Genomic DNA, 7,222 nt, shown 5'->3' with positions numbered 1-7,222 from the left:
CGGCCGCCCCCATGAGCGCCTCTGCCCACCGACCCAGGTAAGACCCCTGGCGCCCTGGGCCCTGCAGGGGCGACCTGGGGAGCCCGGGCTCTGAAGGCTGCGGGAGCCTTGGGGTGGGGGTGGGACCCGCTGTTCGTCCGCACCCCAGTTTCTTAGGTAACCTCCGCGCTCCGAGAGCCGGTAAAGCTATTGACATGGGCAGTGGCCTGGCTGTGTGTCCGCCCTGAGCGCTGGTGCCCGGGAGCCCCGGGGACAGACCACCTCCTTCATGAGCTTCCCGGACCGAGCGCCCTCTCCCTGGAGCTCTGGGGTCTCAGACCGCGGTGAGGGCGGGGGCTGCTCCTACTGCTCTCTGGCCAAAGTCTGACCCGGGACCCTGGCTTCCATGACCCGCTCTGGCCACCCTCACCCCCTCTGCCTGCTCTCCTTGCACGTAGGAGTCCAGACTTGAAAGGGAGACGAAGTGAACGGCTTGGGACTCATCCCAGGAAGACTAGGAAGCCGAGGCGGCGGGAGGCGTGGGGTTCCTGGCTGAGCCCCTTCCAGAGGAAAGGGAGTGACTGACGGAGTAGGTGAAGGGGTGACAGGTGTGCATTCGGATGTTGTCAGAGAGCAAACAACTTGTTTGCACCATCAGCCAACATCATGCCTGGAGAAATGTCATTCCTCGAAAAGTTTCTTAGGCTCAGCTGCGGGGCTCAGTGGTTGAGCATCAGCCTATGGGCCAGGAGGTCAGGGTTCGATTCCTGGTCAGGGATTATGCCCGGTTGTGGGTTCCATCCCCAGTGTGGGGCGTGCAGGAGGCAGCCGATCCATGAGTCTCTCTATCATTGATGTTTTTCCTCTCTCCCTCTCCCTCTCCCTTCCTCTCTGAAATCGATAAAAAATGTTTTTAAGAAGTTTCTGAGCAGGGTGACAGGCCCCAGGCCACAGGTGACAGGCAGTTGACAGCATGCTCTTGGGCTGTGCCTCCTGGTGGACCCGTAGCCGTGCGAGGAGCGACTCTATTCCATGCCCAGACCCAGAGGGCAGGCGAAGGCTGTGCATGTCGCATGTACTGGGAAAACCCCTAGTTTGGTCTAAGGACATCTTTGTAAGACGCGTGAAGGGGATGTTTCCATGACAGCAGCGATGTGACCCACCACCCTCTGGGGAGGGCCAAGAAGCCGTTTAGCGGCAGCCGTCTCCTCAGCTGGCACCCCGTGGGCACAGCGTCTTTGAGAGACACAGACGGTGTTTTATGGACCAGGAGCGCTCTGCCTGGAGGCTTTTCAACAGGCATGTACCTCGGCTGGGGTTCTCTCTTTAGGCTCAGAAAACTAATAGTAGAAACTATTCGCAAAAGCTGCCTTTCTGTCCCTACCCAAGGTCCCACGTGCCCCGATGTGACCTTGAGGCTCGCTGCGGAGCAGGCACACCGGGAGAGGTATCCATACCCATGCAGTTGAGCGCCCTCTCTCTCCTTAAGCAGCATCGAGGTTGGAGGACAAAATAGAGACCCTTGCTTCCTGTGTGAGCAAATCCGCTTGCGCTCTGGGCGGGGCTGGTATTTCCTCCCTCTGTTCAGTGGTGCCTCTGCCTTTGCTCCTCACTGAAGATCCTGTCTCTTGCTCACACTGGATGTCGCTAGCGTGCCACCTTCACTGCTTCCACAGGTCGGAGCTGGAGCCTTGGATGGTGGACAGTGAGGTCGCTGGGGAGGCCGCAGAGTTGGTCTGAGGCCCCTCCTCTTGGTTCATTTACTCTGTAACCTGCTCAGAAGGTCTTGTCCTCAACTTGCAACTTGGACCAAGAGCTTTGCCGGGCATCATGGGTAGCAGAGGACCTGGGTCTCCACCAGGCTTGTGGAAATTCTGTTTTTCCTATCCGCACTCAAAGGCCCTTTGGTTTTGGAGATCTGCGGCTATGCTCGGGTGTTAGTGTTGGAAAGAACCCGTTCTGAGCAAGTTATCAACCCCTAGACAACTGGGGTGCTGCTAAAGTACCCCAACGTGGCGTTGTCACCAAATGTGAAAGCCTTATTTGGTCTCTTGCTCAGCTGTTCCCGAGGACCATAGGCCTGAATGAAACCACATCTTTATAAGGAGACCACATTATAAAGGTTGTTCCTGCCACCACCTTCTAGCCTTTACTTTTGGACCATACCAGTCAGTTGATGTCTTTGTAGATTAGCTCACTGTTCACTCCCATCAGGGCTCTCCCATCACCACATCTCTAGTCTGTCCCCCGTCACCAGCCTCAGGGCTGCAGCTGCACTCCAGGGCTTTGCGCTGCTCTGCTCCCCGTGGCTGCTGCTTTTGCACAGCTGGCGTGTGTTATCAGCAGCTTGTGGCTTTGGATGCTATTTACAACTAGAGGCCTGGTGCACGAGTGCAATCGGACATCCTTAGTGCTGCTGTGGAGGCAGGAGAGGCTCCCACCACAGCTGCTGCATCCCCCAGCCACGAGCCTGGCTTCTGGCTGAGCAGTGCTCTCCCTGTGGGAGTGCACTGACCACCAGGGGGCAGTTCCTGCATTGAGCATCGCCCCCTGGTGGTCAGTATGCATCATAGCAACTGGTCATTCCACCATTCGGTCAATTTGCATATTACCCTTTCATTACATAGAATTCTGCTGGGAGTTATCACCCATTCCACTTTCCCAGCTGATGGGGTGCTTCCTTGTGGGACGCCTGCTGTAATTTACACTGTTCTGGTTTTCATTGCTCTTTCGGCTTCATTAGCATCTTTCCCTTCTTCCTCTCCTCTGCCCCCTTTGCACCCATGGAACCACACTTCATTTTTTGCCGAGGCATGATCATGCACCGATTGCACCAAAATGACCATTTCCTTGATTTGATCCAGAACCCTATTATGCATGAAGCAGCAACACTGGTGTCTCTTTAGATGCCCGGGTCCCATTTCCCCAAGGCGCCAGCTCCTAAGGGACGCCCCGTATCCACCCAATGCCTGTGGGTGTGCATTGCGCTTCTGTGTGGGAACGAACAGTTCCAAACAGAGGCAGGAGGGTGGGGCTGTGACAGCAAAGAGAGGGCGGCATCCTGCGTGGGCGCTTGCTGCCGTGGCGGCTGCCACGTTTGATGTGTGAACTTAGGCTTCCTTAGACGGGGACCCGTGTCCGTGGGCTCAGGCGCAGATCTGCAAGGTCGCAATGAAAACAGGAACTGAGGTTCTCTTCTAGGGTGAGGTGACGTTGTTGAGTCGGTGAGCTAGTGACCTGCAAGCCCTCCTTTCTGCTAGGCTCTCCTCACACCAGCACTGACGCTCTCTTTAGAGAGGACGCTCCTGCAGTTCACAGGCCGGGGAAGGGTCTCCTTGCTCTGGTCCCAGCCGAGGCGCCGCTCAGCGGAGTAAAGGAGGGAAACGGCGTGGGTTCCATCAGCTGAGCTCACAGACTTGAAACAGACAGACCCTGGACTTTGCTGAGACCCTGCGGGCAGGAGGCAGGGGCCGCCCTCTCTCAGCTCCTGCGGGGCATCTGGCCCAGCCCTGGAGCCCCCGTAAAAGAGAAATTCCTCTTCTGAGCCAGGATTATAATAATTGATGTGGAGGTGGCTGTTGGCTTCAAGGATCAGCATTGAAAAGTGCAACTTCAACATTTATTTTTTTTAAAAAAACTTCACAAAATTAAAAATGGATTCGTCCAAAACACAAGACCAGTGAGATGGTGCTGCCCCTCCTCCCCTCCCCAGCACTCAGAAGCCGCTGAGCTCCATAAATGAGAAGCCTCGTTGGCGAGATGAAGGGGTCCGACACAAGGCAGCCCCCAGCACACTGCCATGGCATCTCACTGGCCTCTGGAATGCCAGCCTCCTGATCATTTTCGGTGTGTGGGGCGTAGGGGAGCGGAGGGGGCAGAGATGGGATGGGCCAAAGAGCGATTTCTAGAAAAGTTTGTGAGACCAGGTTGCCCGGAGACAGGCTGCCTGAGGCAGCAGGGGTGGCCCAGGTGGGGAGTCCAAGCCTGGGCGGAGAACCATCCCCGGAAGGAGAAAAAGAAATGACACATAACAGTGATGAAGGAGAGGAGGGCCGGGCATCGGAGAGGAGGCAAGTGAAGTGGGAGGAGACAGGAAGCAGGTGGGAGAAGAGGAAGGCGCGGGCGCAAGAGCAAGGAAAGGGGCAGAGCGGGAGGGAAATGGAAGCAGGCCTTGCTTCGGGACTTCCCTGTCCTTTTCCTCTGGAGGAGGAAGCGAGCGAGCCAGGGAACAGCGCTTTCTGTGCTGTTGGAGCCTCGCCATGAAGCTGTCAGGCCTCAACCCTTCGTGGCAGCTCGTTCTATTTTTACATTTTGCAGTTAAACAAATGACCCTGCGGTGGCATTTCCATGAAGATTTTATCCGGCTCACCCACACAGCCGTGCTGGCGGCTGATGTTTAGCATAAAATTCCCTTTAATCAGACAACAGGCCCCTCACAGGAGCCTGGCTTTGATGGCCTGTGGGCAGCTGCTCCGACGGCGGAGGAAGCCGGAGGGCCCTGTGCTCCCCCTCAGCGGGCTGTGCGGGAAGAACTCCAGTTCAGTTTTCTGCAGACCGCAGCACTCCTCCTTTTTGCTTTTTGCTTTCATTTTCTTTTCTTTCCTTTCTTTCCCTTTTCCTTTTTTTTCTTTTTGCAATGGGTTTGATTCCAACCTTTGTGGGACTTCTTGGTCCAGTTCTCCTGGGAGATGTCATTGGTGCAAAATAAATAAAATAAAACTAAGAAGGTTCCCCCTGGCGGAATTCACCCTGAGTGAAGGCCCTGCTTGCCGCCTGGCATGCCCCTTCCCGGGCCTGGCGAGGAAGCACGTGGACCCTGCTGGCGTGCCGCTGCTTAGGCAGCAAGAACAGGCTGTGCGTCTCGTGCCTGGTGAGAACACAGGGCGGACAGGGGTTCGCCGGGTTAGACGCAGACTTGCTGCCTCAAATCCTGAGACTCGGTAGCAATTGCATGCATGCCCTGGGCACAGAACCATTCTTGTGGAGAAAACAACAGTAACAGTGCGTGCTGAGGGGACCAACTAATAGGACAAGGCTGGTTGGGTCGATGTAAACATGGAAGAATATTCGAAAGGCCTGTCGCTCCCACGCGTGTGTGTGTGTTTTACCGGGTGTTTATGGACCCTTTTGCCACCCACGCTGCCAGCTCCTATGCTCCCCGACTGTTAGCCCCTCAGATGCACTTTTGACGGGATAGCAATAAAGACGCTGTTGGGTCCGTTCTCGCTTCAAAAGGAGCAACGGATCAGACAGTGGGACTGAAGGGGGCCTTGAGGAGCTTTGTGGGGGCTGCTCGTCTCATCTGGAATGAAACAGGCTAACGAGTAGGCGGCTGCAAGCAGGTGTCTTCATCTCTGGTGCAGAGAACGTGGGGAGCACTGACGTGAGCGTGGGGATGTGTTCAGTGGGGAGGAAGGGTTGACGTCCATCGGGAGGAAAGCAGAAGCCAGTGGCCATCCCTCCCTTCAGCCCGGCATCCACGCGTTTCCTCCCGGCAGGCTTTCTCCTGGGCTCTGGTTCAGGGGACCAGCTGGGCACGGCTTTGAGGCCAAGGAGACTTCTTTTTCTTTTAAGCTTTTTTTTTAAGCGTTCACTAGTATTGCAAAGGAGGACCCATGCAATGCTAGTGAACGTACTGCATAGGCCCTCCTTTCCCCCCATTACTCTCTCCCAGCCTTCTTCTCCCCGCCCCCCACACCCGGCCCTCACTCATCCACGGGTTATTCATATACGCATACAAGTTCATTGGTTGATCCAAGTTGACTTCTTATGCATCTTAGGGAAAAGGGGAAACAAGATAACCCAGTCAGGACGACTTTACCACCAAGTTCAAAGTATGGCCTCCTCCTTCGCCCAGGCCTGTCAGCCCCGAGGTGCTGAGTGGAGCGTGGCCCTAGCCCACGGTCACGGGAGTGAGCGTGCCCATGCCCATCACTGCTTTGCCATACCTGTCCCCAGACTTCTCTCCTTGGATCCTGAGCCTCCTCCTGCTCAAGTCTCTATGGAAGTGAATCCCTAGAATGAGATCCGCGTCTTGTTGGGCGGTAGAGAGGTTACACAGAGTCTTCATCGAAGGTTCCCCCTTCCCGGGGAGGAGGACCAGTGAGCGAGCTCCTGCGTGTGGACAGTGGACAAAGCACCTTGACCTCTTCCTCATTATGCAGTTATTTTACTAAACTGCCATTCACATCATGTGTCATTGCGTGTAGATCTCTCTTGTTATTTTATTTAATTGTCATGAGTGCCTTATGCAAAACAAATGAGTATTGGCCCTATTTTTAGAAACTGGAGCATAGAGACATGAAGCCTGAGATCACACAGGCAGTAAGTGGTGGAGGCAGGACTTAAGCCAGTGTCTGGTCTTACAGAGTGCACGCCACTCTTCCTCCTGGGTGGGCTCCACCCACACGCCCACGGCCCTTCTTTTCTCATAGCCTTTCTCATGGTCTTTCATTGGTTGGCTACCTCTGCAGACAGGAATTTACAGTCCTTCCAGTTGATTCACCAAGCGATTCCCTAAAGCCTGGACACCCTTGCAAACCCAATGCAAGGAATTTAGACTTGAGAGGTAGACCATATTGTTTTCACTGGGACCTTTCCTTTAGGTTGTGGTATTTCAATCACTGTCAAATTTTCTTGACATTGAAGTAAAAGAAAATGCTGAATTCAGGTTGGCATTATACTTCCTCCTATAACTATGATCTCCCTACTCTTTAGCCCTAGCCATTTTGGCTCAGTGGATAGAGCATCATCCTATGAACTGAAGGGTCCCAGGTTCGATTCCTGCTTAGATTGCGTGCTCAATCCCCAGTAGGGAACATGCAGGAGGCAGCTGATCAATGATTCTCTCTCATCATTGATGTTTCTATCTCTCTCTCCCTTTCCCTTCCTCTCTGAAATCAATAAAGATATATATTATATATCTATATCTATATCTATATCTATATCTATATCTATATCTATATATGTTTTAAAAAGTGGTAGATTATTCTGAAGGAAGAGTCCTGCCCCACCTGAACCAGGGCTAAGTAAATTTCTGTAAAACAAAGAAATTATAGGAGAATTTGAGGGAAGCTACCACTCCCAAGAGAGAGCTGAGGAAAGTCCTTTAAGGTTTGAGTCTATAAATGAGCCTTTTGAGATGTTTCTTCCTCTTGGCCAGGCCATTCCTTCTGTGTGAACTCAGCATGCAGAGAATGCTAATCTCTGGTCCTGGCTGCATGCCCGAGTCTCCTGCTATTTG

General features: G+C 53.9%; 1 long non-coding RNA gene across 1 annotated transcript in view; it reads left to right on the top strand.

Moving 5' to 3' along the window:
- LOC107184174 overlaps positions 1-7,222 on the top strand; it is a 132,261-nt gene continuing 125,039 nt past the window's right edge. The window contains exon 1 of the long non-coding RNA XR_001515002.1: positions 1-37. This is a non-coding gene — a long non-coding RNA (uncharacterized LOC107184174). The remainder of the gene's footprint in view (positions 38-7,222) is intronic.

The sequence above is a fragment of the Myotis davidii genome, unplaced genomic scaffold (genome assembly GCF_000327345.1).
Source record: "Myotis davidii unplaced genomic scaffold, ASM32734v1 scaffold803, whole genome shotgun sequence".
NCBI classification, from domain to species: domain Eukaryota; kingdom Metazoa; phylum Chordata; class Mammalia; order Chiroptera; family Vespertilionidae; genus Myotis; species Myotis davidii.
This window is presented reverse-complemented; position numbering and strand designations above follow the sequence as displayed.